The following is a 26,490-nucleotide window of genomic DNA, read 5'->3' on the forward strand; positions in this document are numbered from 1 at the left end:
GCTCTTCCTGTTGTCATCTGAGGTCTTCTCCTATTGGCCGGCGTCGTCGGGGGGCGGGTCCAATGCAATTCCTGCCTTTTTCTGTTGTTAAATTACATAATTCTGGTGTCTGTGGTTATTTAAACATTCCCTGATAAACGTTATTCAGCGGCAATAAATGAGTGCTAAACCCAGTGTGCTCAGTGTACAACATCACGTCATTTCACCTTCGATTCACGGTTTGAAAACGTAGTATTTCGCCACATGCTAGTGCTAACCGGAAGTATAGAATTTTCAGAATAAAAGTATTAAGTTAATAGTTAGTGTGAACTTCCGGTTTTTCTGAATAAAACTGATTTAAATTAAATAGTGTATTTATTTCAAATTACGCCATATCAACATTGATTTTAATTTCTAACACCTTCCAGTTGCCAAGCCAAGTCCCTATGGACTTGGCCACCACCGCCCTGCTACACTATGTGCAATTCAATAATGCTTAGTAAAATAACATTTACATTTGCTATAAGTCTGAGATTCCTACGAGAACATCAGACACAATTCCTTTCAGCATTGTTTGAAATCAGTATGTTCCTGCAGATACTGAGCCACACAAAAAAAGATAACTAAAAATAAAGATAACAACCTTTAAGGATAGTAATTCTGTTCGAAATTGATCACATATAATGACTCGGTTGCAATTTTGAGTCTACCTTCTCTGATACTTTCAGCTAAAATACAGTCTGCTCCGCCATGTCAAGATGATTCAATATCCAGGATCCTTCATAGAGCATTTATATTGATAAGAGGCAGTTATAGTTTTGAAATTGGGTTACGTAAAGGTCAATAGATTAAAACCTGTGTTCTGAAATTCCAACGAAAAGCACTGAGCACTTCCATTCAAACATGACCTACTCAGAAGTGCACTTTGCCTGACCATGAGATTGCCTCTAACAGAGCAGCTCTTCTGTATTTTGATCTTTTTAAACACTTTCCAAGCATTTAAAAAAGGCAATGTCTCCATAATGAAGAGGTGAGATGGGAGATTGGATTTCAAACCTATGGTACTGACATTCTCAAAGGTCAACACTCCTGTGTCATTCAGTCCACCTGACTCCCAGCACCTTAAGGTGACTCCTTGGGTCATATTGGTGGCATGGCTTAAAGGTCACATGTCATGGCCATTTCTACTGTTCATAATTCCATTGTTGAGCTCTACTAGAATAGATTTAAATTGTGCAATTTTCCAACTCACATTGGTTTCTCACACAGCATCTCTGTATAGTATGTGTATTCACCGGTATTCACTCTCTGTCCTAAATGACTTGTTGGAGCTCCTGCCCCCCCCTCCCAGTGTGCTCTGATTGGTCGGGACGTTGCGAGGCTCGTTGCGAGGCTCGTTGCGAGGCTCGTTGCTGCGAGCTGCTGCGAGGAGCGGACGGGTTTCTGGGTCGGCGATACAGAGAGACACAGCGAAACTCATCCTGAGCACACACAAACACTCACAGCCGAAGTAAAAACAATAAGTGTGGCTTGATTTTGAGTAAGAAAAAGGTTTATAACGCTGTGAGAATGGGTCTGCGGAGAGCATTTCTCCGCGATCCCAACTCGTCTATTACCAGCGTTCAGGGAGCTCTATGCAAGTCAATGGGGACTCCCTGTTAGTTAGCCAAGGGGTCCTGGTGTGTGAGGTGCTCCGCGGATTGGTCCATTTGGGACAATCCGGTCATTTGTTGTTGATTTGGGTGTTCACACGTCACAGAACCCAGGAAGCAAACAATGGAAAAAGAGAAATCTCCAACGAGGCGTTCTGGGGCAGCACAGACAGGTCTTTTCTGTGTTAGAGTTTACATGCATAAAAACCTTCATAACACACAAGGGGACGGGTAATAACGGGAAAAGCATGACATGGGCCCTTTAAAGAACAATTAAATTACAATAACAGTGTTTACATTCGATTACATGAAAGCAGAAAGCAAACTTTAAATCTACCAATGTTTTTTGTTATAGGGGCCCTATTATGCTTTTGGGGGTATTCCCTTTTGTTTAGTGTGTAGGTTTTTCTGCATGTCAATGGTCTGCAAAGTCTAAAATCCTAAAGTCCCCCCCCAGTATTATTGATGATTTGTTTATGGAGAATCACTTTTGTCACATGATGTCATTTTGCTGTAGGAGTAATAGTTATCAGAGGTTTATGTATGACTGTGGATGCTGTTATAATCAGGATATACATTTTTGTTTTCAGTGCCTTGTTTGTGTTGATATTTAGGTTATATGTGTCCCCACTTTCCCCTCAACCTGTCGTGTCCAGTTCCTCTTCAGCTGTTTCATTTGTTTCACTTCATTTGTTTATTATGTTTAAAAAGCCTAGAGGAACACGGTGAACGTGTTGCTTTCAATCAAAGCTAGGCGTGTGGGCATGACTCCTGTTTAGCTATCATGTGAGTGAACATAACATATATTTTTTAAATGTAGCATATCCTGCTGCTTAGTTTTATTTCGCTTGTATATCAGAAGTATCAAGAAATAATGTTCCGTCTCCTCTTTCATTTTTCTCTCTCCATGATGGTTGGATATCAGAAAAAGGAGAGAATAGAAAGACGTTCCGCTTCACCTACTCGGTCTGTTTCACTGAATTACTCAGATTATCAGCAACAAATGACAAATGATATAGTGCTTTGATTTTGATTTCTATCATAGATTAGATTTAGTATTCTGTCTGCTTTGGAAATATCTTGATGGATTGTATTCTCTGATTCACAGTTATCAGAAAAAACTAGATCCCCCTGAAATAAATGTCAGCCCCGAAATGCAAGATGCATTGAGATTTCCGTTTTTTTTACCACGTACGAGATAAGGGTAAAAAGATGGCGACAATGATAATGACAGTGCATGCAATGACTTTGGACAAAAGTACATTTCCGAGTGAAGATTGTACAGCGCGGCCCTCATGTACAGTAAAGGTCAATAGCTGGAAACGTTTAGATAAAAGAAAAACAGATCAGCCTCAACCCATACAGTCTATGCCTCAACCCTGTGAGTCTGAACATATTGTTACCATCCGGCACCACATTCACAGTAACAACAACAAGAACAACAACAAAGCAAGGCTCTTAACCCTGAATCTCTTTCTATTATTTAATTTTAAAACTGTAACCAAAACCTTCCCAGTTCTGGCAGCTTTTGAGTAAATTATGTATCACAAATATATTTGAGTGATTATACTTGACAACATTTTAATATATTTACCTAATTTTGTATAAAGAAAGGGAGCTTTTCACTGTTACCGTGACTATTTTATTCAAAGCATCTCAGGGCTGTTGCAAACAAAAAGCTTTGAGAGGTTTTGACTGAAATAAAAAGAAGACGGTTCCAACATAAAAACGTTTATTTGAATTCCCCCATAACACGTGATCACAAGTCATGCAATTTAGTCTACCTGAAGAAGTGAGGTTTAATGACCCAGTCACATTTATAGAGATGGACGGGTCTATGAACTGATGAGGGCTGCACCCGCTGAGACTCCTGATGTAATCTGGAACAGAAAAGCCGTCGAATGAAGACGAGCTGGGCTGACAAATAGAGCTTCGTTCTTCCTCTTTCCTTCTTTTGACAGCAGCGTAAGACAAATGGAAGACTATAAGCCAAAAGCAGTGGCAGTGATGGACAACTGCTTGGGAACGATACATTCTTGAGTGTTTTACAAAACATTTTAATTATTTACTTTATATTCCACATGCAGCCCCGATACCTTGCCTACAGGCAGTGAGTAAGTTCTTGCTGTTACTTCGGATGATGCAACAGAGTGATTTTACACTCGTGCAATGCTGAAAGTCCAGAGGGAGTATACCTGAAGATCACAAATGCACCTTTTTCACACACACGTTGAGCATGTAGAGCCAAATCCACGAAAACTTGGTTTATTCATTACAAAATCTATGTGTAAGCATAGACATATAATTATGTATCGGTGATCTTCTCTTCAGAATCTCATGATACTGTTTTAATCTCATAGATACTTGGAAGCAGCCTTACCTGCAAAAGCCTCATCTCCACTCCCAGTTAGCCATACATTGATGTATACATATCATAGATATTACTCACAACTGTAGCTGTTTATAGTAACCTTACCACATATCAGTCAAATGTACCTGGAAACAACATACTACTATTTTACATTCCTATCACTGGAAGTGAAGACAAATCTCTTTTGTAAAAGTCACACGTTTTCTTGACACACAACCTGCCTCAGCTTCATCTCTCTGTGGACTCTATGGCTCTATAAAGTCATGCTGTTTCCACCTTTGCTCCTGACAGACTGTCATACCACTTGAACTTAAACATATGTCAGAATTGGCCATTGGGGGAATGACTGATGTTGTTCTATGAGGACAGCCTCAAGCTTTCCCTTGCTTTTACTGCTACCCTATGATGCTGCTGTATTCACATTCCCATGTTTCACTGACCTTGATGCTTCCTTGTGGGGAAATACGTGGTTAAAACCAAGTAGAAATATACTCAGCTCAGTTGTGTCCCATTGATACCATACCTGAGTTGGCATATCGCAATAATCGCTAAAAAAGAAATACTATATAAATCTGATTTAAGCTTCAATCTTCTGCCATAGCACCCCTTTTTAGAAAAGTTGCTTTTGGGGTTGATTACATATTAGATCTCAGTGCCTTCTCTTCTGTATATGGATGAATTTCAAGAATTTGGTTACAAAGTAATATATTTTCCATTTGTAGAGTTGGTAGTTGTCACATACTGAATGCTTTATTCTTGGTAGTTCTTCACATGTTGAATCTTAGGAATCTGTGTTAGTAAACTTGCATCACACAGGGAAAGGTCTCTATGTTTAAGTGTACTTAAATAAACTAAAACCTCAATTTTCAAACTGTTTTTTTCCTCATCCTTGTCTGGAAGATAAGTCATAGGAGTGTGAAAATAAGGTCAAAAAAAATCACATTTGTAATAAAATGTGCGTTCCAGCAATCAAGATTGTTAACATCAAACATGGCTGACTACGGCTACCAAAAGCTTTGTGTAGAAATTCATTTTTTCTTTCTCTGCTCCGTCTTTTTCCCTCTCCTCGAGTCACACCTGAGCTTCATGCACTCTCTTTTTTCTTAACTTGACATTGGTAAAAATGATTTTCACATTCACCTAAACACAAACCGTGAAATTAATTTCCGGGAAATGAAAAACGCGAGGTCGTGAAAACACGTGGGCAAATCAAATAGAGTGTCGAGTAATGGGCTAAGTTGCATCAGGCTATCTCACACTTCAACACTGTGCTTCCATTTGGGCGCTTCATGTTTGTCAGAACAGCCTCGGGCTAAAGGATTCCCGTATTGATACGTTCTACTGCTGGCTCCTTTGGTGCTATCAAACCATTTCAAATGCCCTCCTTTCATCTAGCCATGTAAATAGTCTTTGCTTGATCACAGAGAGAAATGTGGTGCTCAGAGCAGAATGCAGCTAGATGTTAGAGACATTAAAAGGTTGCTGCATAAAATGTAGAAAAAGAACAGTTTGGAATAGAGCTGCTTGTTCGTAATAAGTGCTTTTTTGACTTCATTTTTTAGAATAAATGGACACTTTAATATTGGATCGTTTTACCTTTAGTGGTATAATACTAAGCTTAGAGAGTCTTATTACTGGGTATGGGGATTTTCAATGAACAATTCTTTCTTCTTTCTGTAATGTGAGTGCTATTTTCGCTCAAGAATAGAATACTACCATAACCCCAGACCGTCCCCCTGGGTGCTTTTACACCCTGAACATCTAATAAATACCTGAACCTGTGTTGTTCTCAAGATGTAAAATCTGAAGCCTCACCCACAGAGAAGGGATTGGGACAGCCGCCAGTTCATTCTCTTTGGAACAGCCTGATTTATTTACTTGCTCAAGCTTTAGTTCTGTTCGTTATGGCTTTAGGAAAGAATTTTTCATTCTCACAAATGCTGGTAGATCTGTACTTCAAAAAAAAGAATAATAAAAAAAAAAGCCCTTATTCATTAAATATGACCTTTTTACTTTACTTGAGACTATTTGAAAGTTTCTCAAAGTTTCTGTGTAGCTGCTATTGGCCCGTGTTTCTCATGACATACTGTAATGGAGCTACAAAGCCAAGCAGTTAAATATAAGATAAAGTTATTTTGTACTTGCCCTTTGGGAAGTGATGAGTGTATGAAGTGTTTCTGAAAGCTACTGAGACATATTTCACACCATTTCAGATTTTTGTCACAGTGTCTCATTGACACAACCTCTAATCATTTTTAGTCTTTATCCATGAAACCTTATTTCAGCTGCCCCGAAGCAGCAGACAGCCCGGCAGTCTGGACACAGACACTGTGTGAAAATCAAGAGATATTTTTCTCTTATCCTGTCTGAACACCAAGGTGGAATGGGGGGAATCTTTCTGAGAAATTCAGCACAATAGAGTGAGCAGAGCTGCATGAAATCCAATCACAACTAACGGCAGCTGGCCTCTTGTTGCCGATGAAAATCCCAGAACTCTAGTGGATCTAAAGGGGATCACTACACCATGGTGAAGCCACCAGTATCAATGCAGTTGTAAGACGCAATGCACTCTGGTTTTAGGGTGTTTAACATTAATGTTTATTATCAGCACAAATGATTTCTCTAGATAATTTGACATAAGTGAAATCCAGGAAGCGCTGACTTTTTAATTTGCTCATGTAGACGAAACCAAAGGCTGTTCTTTCTCTTAGGGAGCCAGTCTTTGTGGATAGATGGCTTCACTAAGCGCCACTTAAAAGAAAGTTCTGGTTTGCCCTATTATTGCCCTTGTTACAGTACTACCAAACCATTTAGTTTGTGCTGTCATTTTTCTCATAAGGAATGAAAGAGTATCCACATAGTTATTTTCTCTTCTGCAACTTTTGGTAAAGCTTTCAAATGTGTGCATCAATGAGACAACACAGTCCCCCCCCCACCATACCACCCCTAACCACACGTATGTCTATAGATATCTGAGCCCATGTTGATAAACTGCATTGAAAACTGGATGTTCTGTAATTGAATAATGATATTACAGATCCTTTTTGCTACAGTAGAGCTTAGTTTAAGGCACGCAATGTGTACTCTTTGTCTCTGAAAAGCATCAAGAATCACACATAAAGATCCTGTCAAGTGCGGTGCTCCTCAGAGTCTTCAGAATATCCCCACTAATGTAAGACATGTTCTGTCTGTATGTCCATGCAACATATACATCCATCAGATACTGACAACCACCTTTACACAATTTCAATATAACATACAGAACATAAACAGCTGTGATAAGACATAAAGAAATGAATGACACCTGAACGGACATCGCAATTGTCATCAGTTTAGGTGAATCTTCTCAGTTCCTATAAGACTTTGGTAGTAACTGTGACCTATCCAGTTGCTTTATGAGCTTACAGTTTAGGTCAAATTAAAGATATGTAGTCCTCACTAAGGAAAGGTACAAAGGGGGAATATTCAGAGGAGGATAAAATAAATTGGAAGAAGGAGTTGAAGTTAGGAATTATGGTGCTTACTAGAGATGTCCCGATCCGATCACGTGATCGGGGATCGGAGCCGATCACGTGATTTTCAAAAGATCGGAATCGGGAGAAAAAAAATCGGGGATGGGGATTTAAAAAAAAAAATTTTTTAAATACTTTTTTTTAAATGTTGTATTCAATGTTACAAAACAAAAATGACCATGTTCAAGTCTTAAAGTCATCCTGAGGCCTTAGTTTTGGTTTTCAAATTACACAACATGATGTATGTGTTGCTTCTTTGGGGCTTGTTTTCAGACCTGGTTGCTTATCTCTCTCAAATCTGGCAACAGAGTGGGCGCAGTGTCTAATTGTAGCAGTAAGCTAACGAGTACTGAAAGCTTTATTTAGTTTTGATCCAATGCTGCACAACTGAACTGATCCAATGCTGCTGTGAAAAAAAGAAGCTATATCCATGTTGGATAGAATATCCAATTTAAATAAAAAAATAACCTTAAGGGACAACTTGAATGCTTTTTTTCTTTTTTTTCTCTTAATGCATTGCATAAAGATCGGATCGGGAAAAATCGGTATCGGCAAATTGTCAAAATCAAATGATCGGAATCAGATCGGGAGCAAAAAAAGGTGATCGGGACATCCCTAGTGCTTACTCTCCTAAACCGTGTTAGACATTAGCATTTGAACACAGGTTAATGTCAGCTGGTGGATACACCCTCAAGACATAGTCAATCTAACAGAATGTGTTTTAAAGTGTAAAATCAATTGTGCCATACATTGGTGTATTAGTTTTGCTACTCTCGGTCTAACTTCCTCATTATTTTTGTATACGTAAAAATCATTATGAAGTTAACATTACATTCTTTTATCGGTGACTCCTACGCTGAAATGTTCTATGCTTAGAATTAAAACTACATCTCTTGTTCATGAGACACTTTAGTGTGGTTCACCTGTTATGTCATATTTTAATGCGTTAGTCTTTAATTTAAAAAAAGTTAGTCATTTAGAGCCTGGCAGAGATAAAAACGTCTTACACCACATTTGCTGTCTATGCAGCTTCACTGATAAGTTTAAAAAACAATACTCTTAGGGGTGATCAGCAGTGTGTTGAAAATTTGGCAATTGTGAGGGAAATATATCAGAAAAGGCAAGAAGAAATGTTTGAACTTGTGGTAGACTACTATGAAATGTCAGGTGTGTACACAGTAAGACTGAGTACCAGATCAGAAAAGGGTTAGAGAGTAAGAGTGAAAGAAAGACAAGTGAAGAGGTAGATAAGTGAGAGGTGGACAGAGAGTGCTAGTAAGAGGTTAAGCACACACTCTTACACCTGCAGTTAAAGCCTTCACCTTGCCATATTATCCCCGGCCTTACCCCCTATGCTAACGGATGCCAAGAAATCCGTTTGCCAACTTTTGGGAGCTGTGTGTGACAGCCAATTACTGGGGAGAGGACTCCCAGCGGAGTCACCTCCTCACCTCGCAGCCCAAACATCTGCCTGTCAGACAGTCAAGGGAGGCAGGTAGACGGAAAGGCAGAGAGGAATGAAGGCATGCCATGGTGGCCAAAAACTGATCGAATGACATGCTTGCCATCACACCTAAATGTTTTCCATCTGAGTCGTTTGCTGTCAAAAATGTGAAATATAATCATGCATCATCATTTTACAGCTAGCTTACAAAACGGTGCTTCAAAAGCAAATATACTTTGTCATGTAATTGTGCCAACTCTTTTTGTATTAGTATTTATATTGGTGATTACCTAGGAGATAACTGAGAGGATTAATCAGCAAGCAGACAAACACTAACACCTCGGTTTAAACACCAAAACTGTTTGGGGAAAGAATCTCTTTTTCTTTGCATGGAAGCAATCTTATTGGCCCTTATTATATGCTATGGGTCTATGAAAGGTGTTGGTGAACAACTCCAAACACAGCATGGGGCTCTGCAGTTTCTTTGAGTCACATAGAAATACTGTCCATTTTTTTTGATTCCACTGTAATTGAACGGATAAACGTAATGATTGAAGTTGGGGCCAATGCAAGATGCAGCTTAAGATAAAGTTCGAAAATGAGATGCAAAAATCTACTTGTCCCGAACTTTTTCTCTGCTATCCCCTCATGCTGTTGTGAGCTAACTTTTGTTGAAGAGAGGACAGTCAATAAATGGGAAAGAAAATGAGGGAATTGGAAGGTATAGTGCAATCAGTTCAGCCACTATAACTTCCCACCTGCAACACATTATGACAGGAAGATAAGGAGAAAGGGTAAGCAGAGGAGATGCAGGTAGAAAGAAAGTCCCACATTCTGCAGCAGGCAGCGGAATTGAAGGGGGAATAATATGTGGCGTGTCAAAATGCAGTATCACCCCGTTTACCCTGCTGTTTAAGCCCTTCCCTGACTCCAGGGCTTCCCAGGAGAAGTAGAGAATTAAAAGAAGAGCGTGATACGTGTTGAAAGAGCAAGACGTTTAAAAGCATACGCTGGATGGAGAGTCGAACATGAGGTAAAGGGAAAGGCAGAGAAGTTATACAGCAGCTATAGGTAATAGGTATATAAGGATTCTAATCTCTTTAGCAATAACATTTAGCAATGGAACGGTGTGGGGGCACACACAACCACACACACATATTTCAGCAGTAAATAGTAAATAGTTCTGACCTGAACAATTTCACAGTGCAGGCCAACGGAGAACACACACACATGGATGTGCCTTTTCTTGAATGCAGCCAAACATCTACATTCATCATAAAGACCATTGACTTGTAGTGTGCGGCAAACTTGAACATAACTTTAGAATTGGCCGGATGTGCCAGCCGCAATCTGCAGCTCACAATGCACACATTGCTGGAATATTCTGATGGAGGAGACTTATCACTATACCTGCTTTAAAAAGATGCACACATCTAAGCAAACTTTGAAGTGAGGCAGGGTGAGAATTGAAGTATTCCCCACCTGATAAGGACAAATGCACTGAGAGAAGGCTCAGCTATCTCCAGAGAAACCACAACCACATATTTATTTTTCTCTTCTTCTTTCCCCACCCGAATATGCTTTTCCTATTCTGCAACTAGTCTCAGATTACTAGACATACACACATGAAATGACAAACTGTTGCCACAGCTCGCTTGTAGAAAGATGTACACACACACACACACACACACACACACACACACACACACACACACACACACACACACACACACACACACACACACACACACACACACACACACACACACACACACACACACACACACACACACACACACACACACACACACACTTACACAGTCCATGGCTGCATTAGGAGACCGTAAAGGTCTTACAGTGGCCTGAGGCACCAGGATTGCTGCTTAATAACTCGCCCCGGGCATCAACCTGACAGCACTTTCTAAAGACACGGACGTGGATCCACACAAACACAGACAGAGAGTTGCAAGGTTTCTGAGTGTCTGGCCGTCAGTCTCTTTATGTGTCTCTCCCTCTCATCTCAGTCTCCGTTTTTTGAGAGAGCAGCTTAGAAATAAAGATGAGCACAGTTGATCAAAACAACTAAATATTTAAGAAGTCCTCCCTGAAACAGAAACTCCTGGTATTTCAGTCATAATGGAACTATTGTTCGAGACGTGTATCAAAGGTCTTCTGAAGCACAATAAGGAGGTGGCTTTTACTCTTAGGTCAGAAGCATGTTTGTCTCTCTAAAGATGTCCATAATAGCTCATAACATTTGTTTTGCTTCTTATAATACCTCGGCCCCACAGCCTACATCTGCTTGTGTGTGACTCCTCCATAAACATGCCTACCAGCAGATTCGGAAAATAAATCTGAAGGACTCATTCATTGCCATAGTAATTACATCAAAAAGGAAACCCATACACGCATATTTTCAATATGTCCAGCTGTTTCGAGTGCTCATATTGGAGCACATTCAACTTCATGATATTTCTATCAAGTCTAAGGTATCACACAGAAAATACGGGTGCATTTTATGTCCACACTGCAGTCTATCACCTTTAGTAAAAATATATTGCGACTGGGATTCTTATGGACTCTAAAGCACACATTTCTACATTGTTGACCTTCTGAAACACTTCTTCGTCATCCAGTTTCTTTTCTCTTTCTTTGTCTGTCATTATACTGAATGTCTACTTTTTCTTCTGGCCCACTGCCTTTCTTCATTATTCAGTGACTGTCATGTCGGCCAGCTCACTGCATAATCCTTCTGCCTTCAATCCTTTGTCATTCCCTATACCTTGACTGTTCAACAATTTTTTACATATTTTTGTACAAAACACATTTATCCTTATGGTATAAAATAAAGTTCACCATATGTCGTTTTCTCCTGCCGACACATTATGTTTGCTCAGATGTATCTACTGTTTTATGTATTTTGAAAAAACGTTTTATTTGCGATTGAAAAATATGTCTCATGTCCATATTACCTAGAGTGGCTCTAAAATATGCATTATGTAGTCATTACTGCTTTGTAAGTTTTTCATTGTGAGCTACCAGGAAACATGCTCATAGGGTGAATGTGTTTCTATAGCAACAATAAATTGCTGATACTTATCTCAATGTGGAAATATAAAGTTTAGAAGGTGTGGGCAATCTGCAGTATGCCAATATTCCTGTGTTGACTGCGAGTGGTGAATCTCAAGCAGTGGGTGTTGTTGCATCTCTGGACATTGTATCTCTACACCTGCTAAAAGCTACCTCAGCCTCTACTAACTCACTATAAAGCAGACAGTACAGACGTACAGAGACAGAAATTGATCGTTTCTTACACAAATTGCCCAAAAAAATAAGCCATCAAAATGAATTCATCTCTTTAATAAGTGAGGCTATCATTTTCAAAATCACCCCAAAATTAGAACTAAGTAGGTCTCCGTCTGCGAGCCTGTTCAATTCAATGAACTCCATTAAGCCATAGGAACACTTTTGGCTGATCAGACCGAACCACTTAGAAAAGAGAAGATTACCAGGAACCCAATGAAATATGAAAGAAAATTGGGAAACATATCTACTTCTTATGAGAAATATAATGAGCCTAAACCTCAGAAAGTACAAACTGGTCTCAAGAGCGGATTGATCGAAAATCACGCATTCATGTGGGGCTCTACAGGTTCTTAAAAATATTAGAAGAAATAGCACGCTACCTTCACAAATGAATCTGTAATATGTTGTTTTTAGCTGGCAATGTAATACATTTCAAACTAATTACTTTATAAGACAATTGTAGTTGGTCACTAGAGAGTTATTAATGTATGCATTGTTGGAGTTACGTTCAAAATCGAAATAGGGCCCATTTGATGTTTGTGATCGTACAAGGGGAAGGAAGTTGGTGTTGGAAATGAAAAGGTGTGGGGGACACCCAAGGGAGAAAACTCCATGAGAGGTGTATGAGACCCTGTGCTCTTGGTATGTAAAGCCACATTTCAGTGACATATGTACACACACACACACACACACACACACACACACACACACACACACACACACACACACACACACACACACACACACACACACACACACACACACACACACACACACACACACACACACACACACACACACACACACACACACACACACACACACACACACACCTAATGTGCAACAGTCTGAACACAAGCCACAGGGGGGTTTAGAGGAGAGAGAGAGAGAAATGGAGATGATGAGGGATGCTTGAAAGAGTTGCACAGACAATCCCATGATGATTTGAGAAAAGCCAAGTCCGTGCTCTCTTTCATTTCTGATACAAAGAGAGAGACAGCAGAAAAAAAGTTGAGCAAACTTTGCTGAAAGCCTTAGGCAAAAGACAAAAAAACGACATTGCATGAGCTACAGCAAGTGAACTTTTCACATGAGGGTAGACTGGAAATAATGTTTTTCCTCTATTCTTTAAAACCACATCAAATAGCATTTACTCTGAAGTTCCTGCAAGCATCTCATAATGAATCTAATGGTTGAGGTTTATTATAAGGTCATCAGAGTGCTCAGGTTCATACTGTAGTCTGACTCTCTAAAGTACCACATGTAACATTCCTATTCCACACATTTTGGTCATGTAAAAAAATCAGTGGAAAGTGCAGGTGTCCAATATTGTGACTCCAGAGTTTTCTAGCACATGATGGATCCCCTGAGAGTGAACCACGTTTCTCTATCTCTTCAAATAGCTTTGGGCTCTCCTCACACTCTTCCCTAGTGTGTGAGCTGACATATAACGCATTGCTGCTCGAAAGAGGGGGGGGGGGGGGGGGGTTGGTATTTGCGCTTGGGCCAACTGGGGTTTTGCACATTCATTCTTTGCTTGTATCACTCTTTGCATAGCAAGGCACTGGAGTGGAGTAAAGAGAGGGACTCTGCTACGAGCGAATGCATTTTTGGGAAATGTGCGTGCAAAAAAAGTTAGCAGATTTTTAAGATTTCAATATTTTTTTTTATAATCCTCACCATGTTCATAAAAATGTGCTTAAAAATGAAAGACGGCAATGTAAGAGAAATACTATTACTATATATGAAAACAGACACATATTTTATGGAAAATACTAATTTATGTTTAAAATCCCCTCCATCTTGGTTCAAAGACATTTGATAAACCAATTCAGCCAAAGTGCTGTATTTGATTCCGAATGCGGTGCCTCAAATTTAAAGTTGGTAAAAGTTGTTGTTAAGTTGTGACACAAATATTGTCTCTCTCATTTCCACCCCCTCCTCATTTCCTTGCTGTAATCCTCATAGACTATCGTAAAAATTAATGAATCCTCAGTCAAGATGAACAGACAGGGGCTCAGCCTTCCCTTCCACTCTAATTGTTCCAGCGAGACTGAAACTCAAAATGATACTCATCTTGAAGGTTGCGGGAGTTTGTGTTAGTGGGATGGTCCCCCTTGACAGCCGATTGCTCGTCTCATTCTTGCTGTGTTCTTTTTGTTCCAGTCTGCTCCAGGCTAGTTCTTAAACACGTGCATATTCAGCAACAGCTCTTGCATGTTGTATACAGTACGCTTTTCACGACATTAGATTTTTACCTGAAGGGTAGTTTGTGGTACCAGAATGTTTTTCTGCATTTGCTGTCAGGTATTTAGTGGAAAGTTTGGTTTTGCTTTGATAAGTTGGTTTGGCGGAGTAAAGGATTATTGGTGCCTGCATCCAAAACAATGTGCTTGACAGTGACTGTAAACACTAGCTTTCCTATTCTCGAGTGTCTAGGACACCTCTGCTGAGGAAGGAGAATGGAACTGGCAGGTTGTGACGCACAGTGCCACAGAACACGTATATACACAACAAACACTAAGACTTGATTGTTTTTATCTCCAGCTCTTGCCAAAAACTTGATTATGCCTCTCTATGCACATTCATTCCAGACAGTGATGTTGTTAACCCCAAACTCCTTGAAACACTAGCTACCCATACAGACTCAGTATATGTTTTTTTTCTCTTAAGCTTGAGGATGATTCATTTAAAGTTATTCTTGTTCCCAGCGCTACATGTATCTCTATGGCCTCAACGGAGAATGCAATGACTGTCAAATCCTTCCGCTGAACTCCACTGTCAGCATTAAATCCATTAGACAGAGCCCTATTGCTCTGTGCACTCTGGTTCGGCTCACACTGGATTCACCTCAGAGATGTATGTGCGTGCACACACACACACACACACACACACACACACACACACACACACACACACACACACACACACACACACACACACACACACACACACACACACACACACACACACACACACACACACACACACACACACACACACACACACACACACACACACACACACACACACACACACACACACACACACACACACACACACACACACACACACAGTGAACATATTCAGGAGTGGCAGTTTTAAAAACCCATTTTCCCCTTGGTTAAGCAAGCAGCAACAACACTTGACTAATGGAAAACCCTGCTCCTAAATGAGGTCGGAGAAATTCTATCTTACACACACTGGTTGTTGTGAATTCTAATAAAGTCTCGTTTTCATCTCCTCTAGGCTGAATTCTTACACTACTGACTTTTGCCAACGAGGCCATACAAGCTAGCCTCCAAAGCCAGACAAAGCTTTTGATTTGATATGTATATGTATGCATCTGGTGAAAAAAGGCCTCCCCTGTCAAAGTGAGAGGACTCCAGTCTAGTCACAGTTTCCAGGCTTTAGGAGATAATGGGAACTTCCACTGTAGTTTTGTGTTGTGCAATTGCCAAAATGTATGCAATTTCAATTTGCTAAATGCTGGCAATTTGCCTTTACCTAAACTCTGCAAGAAGCCAAGTTGCCGTGGTAACCGCCAGTACGTGCTTTCCTCAAGATTCTGTTGCCACCGCATAATTGAAGGCCATACAGAAACATCATATCCTTTTGTAGGGGACCACTTTTTCCTTCACCAACATCGCTGTTTGAGGAAAACATTTGCTCCACGATTCTGAAATACTGGATGTCCGCTTCTGTCTTATTCGACAAGAATCCCAATGAAGCTGGAGATGTGCAAAATGTGTTTCATAACTGGGCTGTGTACCATAGACTATATAGCTCTGTGCACTCCCACCTGTCATATAGGCTCCCAGCGCTGGTGCTTTTATCATCCACTTTCTCCTGTCACTCTGTATTTGGTCGCAGTGGCAGATCTCTTGTCCCAGCGTGTCTGTCTTACTAGCGCTGAATGTCCTGCTGGGTCTTACCCATGACAATGCCGGCTGGAAGTAAGAATTGTGTCTTTTTCAAGCTTGACAACATCAAACAGCTGCTGCGTTGATCTGACATTGACCTGAACATGGTTGGATTTTTCAGAGAAATGTGCACATTGAATGCAGTTCCTTAAATTCATTATGTTGGTTGTTATTCTATCTTGACTTCTTTTGGTTTACCCTGACCTTACTCCTTGTTATATTCATAGCTTAGTGATGTCCAGAAGCACACACTTTATAAACATATTTCAGTCCCACCAAGATGTGACATGTTTATATGCACGTTTAATGCATTTGCTGGCATAACTGAGTGCCAAAGGGACAGAGTGCAGCACCAGAAGTATACAGATGTGTTTTACATGTGTATCTACATGCATCATGCGCAGGTTAAAGAACATATAAAAACATATGAGTTAACATACAGGTAGTTGACCAATGTAAAGCCCGGTCAGAAGATGTCCAATACAAGATCATGGTGCTATGGACAAGCATAATGCAATACTGTTCAGTTACTACATATATTTCTTAACTTGGTAAATCTTCCTTGCAACTTGATGCTCATTAGCCTATAGGTCAAAATGCTCATATTATATTGCTACAATCATTCCCATATCAGCTATCTCAAAGGACTCCTGTTGAGACACTGCTTGCTTGTCCATGCATGAGACCAATTCAGCCATATACTGTGTATACCCCTAACAAGAATCTAGAGTTTGTTTGTGTCAAAGAATTGTGCTTCCCTCAACAAAAGTCATTTGGATTTATTTCTCAAAATCAGCCCTGAACAGACCTCAACACTCTCACTGCTTGATTTAAGTGATTGATTGGGTTAATGTGGTCATTACCTCCACCAAGGAGTGTTTTAGGCTTGATTCGTTGGTTTGTTTATCTGTTGGAACGCTGTCTGTTTTTCAGCAGGATTACAGACATTACTCCCAATTTTTGGTTTAGCTAATGGAAATGGCCTTGCTGGAGTTCTGCGCTCTCAAGAGAACCATTCTAGTTTTTACTCCCTAGAAATAAGCATTCTTTGGATTTCCTTATACAACTTGTTTGACTTATTCCATTATTTGGTTGGTTAAATGACCTTACATATAACAGAACCACTTTTTAACACATTTTCTTCAATACAATTTTAAAGATGCTGCTATAGGCAAACCCTTAGCTACCCGTTTTCCAAATTCCCAGTCATTCTGCTCAGCGAAACTAGCTTAGTTTCATATTTACCATATAGACATGGGGAGATATGAATAATAAGCATATTTCCCAAAATGTCCAACTGCAGGTATACTACTTTTAACTGTCAGTTGGAGACTGTCGTCAACAGTCGGCATCATATTCAGGGGGGAACCTGTTTTCCATTTACTCAAAACTAAAAAGTAAACCACACTATAACTCAGTTTTACTCCTCCTACCAGCTGTTCTTCCACTGAGAAGGTCATGGCAAAGAGAATTTTCCCTACTGTGATCTATTATGTGTTACAAGGTTAGCAACAGGTGTGACTAAAAATGTACTGTGACCCTAGCCCTATGTGAACCAACACTATGTTCAAAAGCTCAATAAACCGGTTATTAAAACTATTAAATAAGCTATTTAAAAACAAAGTTATTTACCTCAGTAAATAGTACAACAACCTTGTACATATTTATAGACCTGAATAAAGTTGATCACCCAAAACACTGAGAAAGGTACTAATGGCCCCAAACTCTTCAATCTTTTTTGGTTATAAGCAAGGCCGGATTAACCATATGGGCAACCTGGGCAAGTGCCCAGGGGCCCTTGAGCGAAGAGGGCCCTCATTGACAAAATAACCTCTCATCATACATTGTTTTAAATGACACTCACTCTTCGCCATAAATAACACAGCTTTTACATAGGGTAAAATTACTGTAGGTCTCTGTACTGTAGGTCTCACTATGTATGCGATCAACTTTATTACTACGCGGCGGAGGTGTATAGCCAAATCACAGCCCCACCCTTGAGCAACCACACAATTTCACTACATATTTTACTTTTGTAACTCTCGGTGTTTGTGACAAATAGAACTCCTTGTGTACTTGTACAGCCTGCCAGTCATATTTTGGCATTAAGTGGGGTGCTGTTCTGAGGTTTTGAGTGATATTACCTAGGTCTTCTTGAGCCATACACTGTCTTGAGATCTTATCCATTGTATCTTAGTCTTGTGATTTTTGACTGAAAGAGCAAACGTCTAGACCTACTTTGGTTGAACTACTTGGCTCCGTCCCTGCTTTTGGCAAATAGGTGTGCAATTTGACATGCCAGATTGACTGAAAATTCGAAATATTGGTCATGTTGGTAGGATTGGGTAGGCGTGGTGTTACATGTTGGTACGTGGGTTGGGGGGGGGGGCATGAGTGCTCAGTGCCCAGGGGCCCCTGGAGGTACTAATCCGGCCTTGGTTATAAGAGTCATGACTCGAAATGTATTACTCTTTAATGGTATTATGGTTAAAATTCTGATATTAAAATAAGTCATGTGTGCCCAAAAAGCATTGTTCTTTTCTCACCGCTCTGCACTCGGAACCTGCCATTCCAACTGTGGCTTTCACAAAGAAACACATCACAGCCTCCTGGGGGCTCGATGAGAAGGAGATGCCACGCTATGTTTTAATCAGGCGGAAACAGCTTCATTATTTGTGTGAACAATAATTTTTCCACAGTTATCACATAAGGAAACTTCTGGTCTTGGAAGGGAAATAACTCGCACACATCCAGTATTAGTGAAGGTCTATATACAGTTTATCTAATACAATATTAAGCAAGTGGAAACGTAACTGATTAAGCAGCTGGGAGAGTTGAGAAACATTGAGTAGAGGAAGAAAAAAAGTCTTCTGACAGCTAACTCATTATCTATGTCGTTATCCTCCAGTAGCCAGCTCTCTTCCACTCACCCGTTTTCTGTCTCTCTCTATCTGTCAGTGGAGGGATAAAATCCCTCTCTCCTGAAGGCTAAGCAGAGATTATCCTGGTGTCCCAGGGGAGGGTGGAAGGGGTGCTGAGATGCCACATTACAGATGTAGCAAACGTTAAAGTGAATTTAATGGGCCTGAGGTTGAGCAGGGAAATACGGGATATCAGGAATGAGGATCCTACCTCTCTTTTTCTCTATCCATGCATGCTTTCCTGTTTATCCCTGTGCTATCACTTTGCCCTCAATTTCTCTCTATAACCACCAACTGTCTGTCTTTGTGTCAGCTTTTTGTTTTGTGCAATTTCCCCGAACTTGCCCCCTTTTTCTAAATCGCATTCAATGATAATGACATGTTACTTTCCTGAATTAGTCCCCTTTCTTTCAACTCATCTTTCCTACATTGCCTCTTGTCACCAGAACCCTCGTTTTATTCCATTATACAGACCAAGTATGCTACGCCTCTACTACCTACACATTCCTACTCTCCCTGCTAAATATTCAACATCTGTAAATGAAAATGAAATCCACCCACACCTCTATCTCTCGCCTGGTTTCTGTTTGGTGAGCGCAATCCATTCTTCTACTTTTCTCTTGTTTGAAACTAATAGGCTCAAAGCTTTTCTGTTCAAAGTAGCTAGTAAGAACATTAGTGACTGCCCTCACATGCTCACATTGACACGAACAAATACTCATAGTGAAAGTAGATGTTCTAGTGATCACTTATTAATACACTGGGTTACATAATTCAATCAAGGAACTACAGGTTGGGGGTATTATTCCGCACGGACACTAATGCTTACTGTACCTCCGGGGTATATACTGTGTCCTCCTTCCTTTCGCTTTCTCTTTTCTTCTCGGGCCGCGACCCGACAACATGTCCTTTGCTGCTCCTGAATAAAGTCAACTTTGCACCTTCGATGCACCGCCTCCGACTCCTATCTCTCGGCACTACATTGGTGACCCTGACATAAGTCTCGCGAAGTATCCGAGACTGAGCCGAACATGGCAAAAAAGCAGTTTTTCTCGCAATGCCTGAGATTTTTTGGAGACGCCCGTGGCTGCATCGTGCGCACGGACTGAGGCTCAGTTCGCCCTCCGCGGGATGGCCAAGGACGACGCTCGCTATTTCCACATCGTTTCGGCACTGGGAGACAGCAAGCCTTCCGACTTCTACCTCATGGAGCTGTTTCTTCGGGAAGAGGCTCCGGGGCCGTCGAAATCGACTAATGGCTGCCGGCTTACGGTTAGCAGACGTCGACAACAGCTAACAGCTAACCACGACAGCTAACGGCTGGCAGCTACCGACGGCTAACAATAACAGCTAACGACGACAGCTAACGACAACTAACAGCTAACGACGACAGCTAACGGCTAGCAGCTACCGAAGACCAGGGTTGCCAACTCTCACGCATCTGGCGTGTGACACACGCTTTCACTCTCAATCTCACGCTCTCACGCTGCCCAAACTATTCTCACGCCAAAAACAAGAATACCGAAGACTAGAAACGGTTTTGAAAACTTTTGTTGCGTAGTGATCGTCTTCTCAATAGAACATCTTTGATAATGTCTTCTGGCCAATCCCAATAACGGCGTGGTGTTGTTGCAGGAAGTCCCGACGGAGAATACTTTTGCTGTAGTACATCTCTATATACATCGATACAACATTACGTGTTGATAGAAATCAACACGTAATGAAATAAGACCCCACAGTTTGATGATTGATAGGTGTGTGGGCTGTCTTTCATTTTGACACACAGAACAATGGGGCTATCCACATCCACCCTTATCCACAATGTAAATTAATTCACAGCCTCTTTCCTCTTCTCTCTGTGAGGAGCAGCAGGTTCAGCTTTCAGAACAAAGTAACAAAAAACTAAAATGGCATTCATTTTTTTAAATATGTCGTGTAGTAGATTTATTTATTTTCTTCTCAAGAGAGTACCAGAATGTGTATTTTATGTTAGTATTTCAAAAAATCTCCTGGGGGAGAATCCCCCCAGACCCCCCTGCAGGGGTTGGGTTTTCAGCATGTCAACTCTTTCACCTGTGGGGAAATTGCAGGATTGGCTCCAGGTCGCTCTTTTCATTTACTACAAGACAAATGTGCCTCTTTATTTCATACAGTTCAATTTGGATTGAGACAGGGGAATAATCTAAACCTCACACGTGGCGTTTCACTGTCAAGGGGAGCGTGTATGTAATTACATTGCATATACTGACTTGAGCCCCACCACGGTATGGGTTAGCCCTACCATAGATTACCCAACAAAAATACTCTGGAGCCGCCACTGCCGACCCTTATTGCGCATGCGCAGATCTAAGATCCAGTAGAAATGATAAAAAAAGTAAAAGTCTGCTGCTTATTGTTCTACTAGGCCAAAATAGAGTCAAAGAGTATATCTTAGTGAGAGTGTGTTAATTAATATATTTGGCAGTTTGAAGTAAGTCTGTAGATTTGTTTGTGTGTGTGTGTGTGTTTCATGTACAGTATAGGCCTCTCACGATAATTAATTTTGTTGGATTCATTTTCCCAGAAATTATTGCGATAAACGATAATATTGTCGGCACCGTTGTATGACCATTTTAGACCACTGACATAATGATAATATATAATAATAATTAAAGTACATCCTTTCAAACTGCTAGTCACATCCTCATGTAAATGGCAATTTATCGAGTTCCTTTTTATTTATCGTACGATAAGTCAATTAATTGCTTATCGCGACAGGCACACAATAAAACAGTGGAAACAAACATGTGTTTGACTTTCATTAGTGAATGAAACTGTGTGCCCTTTATAGTCTGTGTCCAATATTGTGTATTTATATATATTGTATATATATCCTATATATATGCTAAGGTCCCGCTGCTGACACGATAGCAGTCATTTCGTGCGCATATGTGTAATTAAACCCATGATATCAAAATCTCACTCCAGCCAGGTACCCAAAGTTGGCAACCCTGCCAAAGACTACCAGCTAGCGGCTAATGACGACAGCTAACGACTAGCTGCTAACGGCTATCGACATCCATCGGTTGACATCTGACTGTTAACCCCTTTTTTTTTGTGGTGCCGGAGAGGAGGTTCGACCTTGGCCTCATGTGGATCCTCTCACAATTTCGCCCACTTGTTTTTGATCGTGGACAGGACAACCCTTTTGAGCTTTTCCCTGGTGCCTGAGAGGAGGTTCGATCATGTCTGGTCGGCCTCGTGTGGACCCTCTCGCTGTTTCACGACCTCGACGGCGGCTTCGGACGTCGCCCACGCTTTCATCGGCGCCCGGGTGGCGCGCTTCTGGACCTTGCCTCGACTCTACGGTTTTGGACGTCGCCCATGCCTTCATCGACCCGTGGGTGGCGCGCATCTGGCCTCTGCCTGGCCTCTCCTGTTACCGAGGCTCACAGTTTGCCTCCACGGCGGCTTCGGACGGCGCCCCGTCGGATCCCGTCTGGCCTCTCCCCTGTCCACGGCGCCTCCCGGGGGATACTGCTCCTGCCCCCCGGGGACACGGCTCCTTCCTCCTGAAGACTTCATGCCCGCCGCTGCTTTGCCTTCGCATGCGGCCGGGCAGCGCTCCTCCCTGCTGGGGGCCACCGGGATGTCGCGCCCGTCCCCACGTCGCAGCACAGCGGCCTTGCTTTCTACGGCTGGCGGATGTTTTCTTCATTCGCCACGACGCCTACTGTGGCCCGCTTACGACGGCCCGTTCCGGACCGCCCCCCACCCGTGGTGGGGATGCCCTCGCCCTCGTTAGGGCCCTAACCCTCGCCTGCGGCCCCACCCTCCTCGGCCCCTGTGGGGCTTCCTCCCGGACGCGGGGATTGTGTCCATGGTTGAATTCTGGGGTGGCTTGTGTAGTGATCACTTATTAAAACAGTGGGTTACATAATTCAATCAAGGAACTACAGGTTGGGGGTATTGTTCCGCACAGACACTAATGCTTACTCTACCTCCGGGGTATATACTGTGTCCCCCTTCCTTTCGCGTGAGGTCACGTCGTGTCACGTGACTTGAATTTTAAATTGAGCCGTCCCTTTATAGATACTATCTTACGTATTAGTGATGGGAATTCTGGCTCTTTTTAGAGAGCCGGATCATTTGGCTCGGCTCACTAAGAAGAGCCAGCTCTTTCTCTTCATGTTACCACAGTTTACCACGGAGCCTCAGTTTCGCCGCTGCGAGGCAGTTCACGCACGTGCTCCACTAGCACCCCCCCTTCAAGGCTCGCCGGCAGTACACTTTCCGTCACAGGAATCCCTCCTCCAACAGAGGGATGTCCTTGTCCTTTTTCCTTTTCGTTATTTCAAGCTATAAAAACTCTCGATCTTCTCTCAAATTATTTATTTTTTTGGACGCCCTCGGCAAAGGACGGCAAGACGGCCCCCTGGCAGAAACGCTGGTTTCGAGCAAGTGACCAATTATGCAAATTAATGTAAAACTATGTAATTATTATAACCAATACAATTAATGGCCAAAACGGTTTGTGTATAAGTACATATACTGTATGTATATATTTTTTTATTGTTTGGATTAGTACAGAAAAAGTCTGCTGTGACTTCAATGTTACCTCGGCGTAACATACAGCAACTATATTTGGTTTCATTATGTACTTGGGGGAACAAATTGGTAGAATAATTACTGGGACTTAAAACTTGAAAGAAGGCGTTTACTGAGAAAATCTGCAATTATGCCTGAAGGTCAGAACACAAAGAAACATAAATGCACCATGTACGCAAAGCACTTATCCGTTATTATCAGTCTAAAATCAGCCGCGCTAATGTATTTATCCTCTCATATGTACTTAAAGAAAAGCTCTTAAATACAACAGATCTGTAGCTCCTAATCTGCTATGCAACTGTGGCCACACGGCTGACTGACAATGCATTGCCATGTATTTTAAGTTTGAAATGAAAATTGAACAAGCCAACATTTTTTATTTCATTTTCTTTTTCATTCAGTCAGAACCACTTATGTATGCCTACTGAGACACAGCACATCTTTAATTGGCTTGTTCCATCTTATTCAAATTCATATTCTAAATATCATTACGTTGTTTTTTTCCGCTCCAACCCATTAAAGTTGTGTGTTGAAACAAGCCCCTGAGACAGGACCCCGGAATGGCAATGTACCTTATCAAAAACACAGGCTTAGGAGGCGAATATTAAACAGGGCCAGTGAGAGGAAGCCAGCCGGTTGGAAAGGCTCCATCAGTGCTAACAGCATTTTTTACAAGTTTGTATGATGTTGTGAATCCTTATAATACTGTGTTTTTGGCAACACTTTATATTAAGATACACTTATTCACCATCAACTAGTTAATAATTAACATATTAGACACAAACTGCTAGCTTATTGGTTATGAACAAGACTTCACTTATAGAGTTATAAATACTTTTTTTTGTGGTTATTTTGACACAATTAACACTTGTAGTTTCATGTCTTGTTACATACCATATTTTTTTGGTGTTATTATGGGAGAATTGCTATTCTTGTGGTACTGCTGCCTTATTAAGCTCATATTAAGACCACAACTCATGTACAACAACTTCTGTCACTACCCGATCTGCAGATCTGCAGATATGTGCGAGGTGGTCCGCCATATTGGACAACTCCGGACGGCAACCCAAGAAGGACACTTGACACAGTGGCTTTTGGCAAAGCTGAAAAATAAAGAGAGAGAGAGATGAGTTATTGTTATTACAATGTGACTTCACTATTATTCAACAACTCTTTTTATTGGGTTCTTTTATTTGGGGTTAAGTACATTGTCAGAATAAGTGAGAAATGGATTTAACTTCTGTTAGACAGCTATCATAATGAATAAACACTCTTAACTAATGACCTAGCACTGGGAGAATATGGTCATGTGGAATAAGGCATGTAAAACTAGTTGATGGTGAATATGTGCACCTTAATATAAAGTGTTACCGTGTTTCTTTCAACAATTTGTTCTTCAATCTTTATAGACACCTCACTATGGGCAAAGCACATTAAACAATAAAAGCTTTACTGATTTTTTTAATGTGTCTGATAACAGGAAAATTAGGGTTGACTTGTGCAAAAAATACATCTTACAGTGAGTATAAATAATCATGAAGAAACAAAAGATATCTAACGTTTGAAATAACAACATATAGCTTACAGAACTCACATGTGTGTTCCTTAAACGAGCCTGAGCTCTGCCAACGTGAGGTGTGAAGTATTCTCTGCTGCCAGCTTTCACACTAAGAAAGACAAATTGTTAAATCTGAGAAAGTAACCTATTGCAGGAGCATGTGCACTTCAGAGCCAGTATTCTTTATTTACTGGCAATATGTGCTTTATAACACTGGCCACAGATGGCTTGATAAACGAAACATCGGAATAATTTAACTCATACACATTAAACACAACAACAAAAACAACCCTACCGCAAAATGATCACGTGAAGGAAAACACACATACACATATTTATGCATTGGCTCACATCAGGTGCTGAAAATCAAATGTTTAAACTGTTGCATTGAATGGGGCCTACCTTTTTTAAGTTGGAAGATCCAAGGTTTCAGAGCACCCACCAGAGTCTGCATCAGGAACTGCTTCACACGGAAACCATGGTGTGCAGAAGACGAATAGAATACAAGTGATAATGGATTCAAGAAATATGCGGAGGCTGAATTTGATGTAAGACTGCTGTGGGGAAGAGGTGGAAGAAGAGTGATCACGGTGTTATTGAATGACTGATTCTGCATTCATTCAACACCATCCCACACCGTGGCAGAGTGTCTGCATGCAGAGAGGGAACTGGCCCAACTCTGTGCCGCCATTTAGCTGCATATGGCGTTCTGCTTGGCATTCTGCTGCAAATATATGCCTGTCAGACACATCTGGTATGAGGAAAGCGTTCAAACTTAATTTACAGCCCGTACTCTTAAAGTATGTACTGGGCATATTATCATTTCCAACACCGATTTCTAAAAAGCGCTAAGAAAACCTGACAATAAGCTCTGCCCAGAGTCAAGAAGCACATTCCCTGCTGTTATATAAAATAGATTGACATGTTGCCAAGATACCTTGACAGGGTTGTTATGGCGAGGGACACGAGACATGATTCCTGCCACAAATGAAACGCATGGCGAGAAGATTGTATCTGAGTAGAAATGTCATGCTCTCAGTAATGACTCCATCAATAACAATACACCAGAAAGTGTTTAAACAGATGACTGTTGATAAGCCGGGGAAAAGGATCACACACATCCCCTCTTTTCTGTTTCTTTTACAAATAATTGGTTGTTATTTTTGTCACATCTGTCAACAAATCGAGCTTTAGAGAAAGGTGACGCTGATGAAAAAGATTCATTTAAAAAAGAATA

The 26,490-nt window shown here is 41.0% G+C and overlaps 2 long non-coding RNA genes across 2 annotated transcripts in view; one reads left to right on the top strand and one right to left on the bottom strand.

The window, feature by feature from the left end:
- The window catches only part of LOC307020901, a 96,459-nt gene that overhangs the window by 22,140 nt on the left and 47,829 nt on the right, over positions 1–26,490 (top strand). The gene's annotated exons all lie outside the window — the stretch shown is intronic.
- Positions 24,718–25,806, bottom strand: LOC307020911. Its single transcript, XR_013803006.1, has 3 exons — positions 25,656–25,806; positions 25,290–25,362; positions 24,718–24,798 (listed from the first exon to the last, which is right to left on the bottom strand). It is a non-coding gene; the product is annotated as an uncharacterized lncRNA (long non-coding RNA).

This window comes from Notothenia rossii, assembly GCF_949606895.1.
Source record: "Notothenia rossii genome assembly, chromosome: 9".
NCBI classification, from domain to species: domain Eukaryota; kingdom Metazoa; phylum Chordata; class Actinopteri; order Perciformes; family Nototheniidae; genus Notothenia; species Notothenia rossii.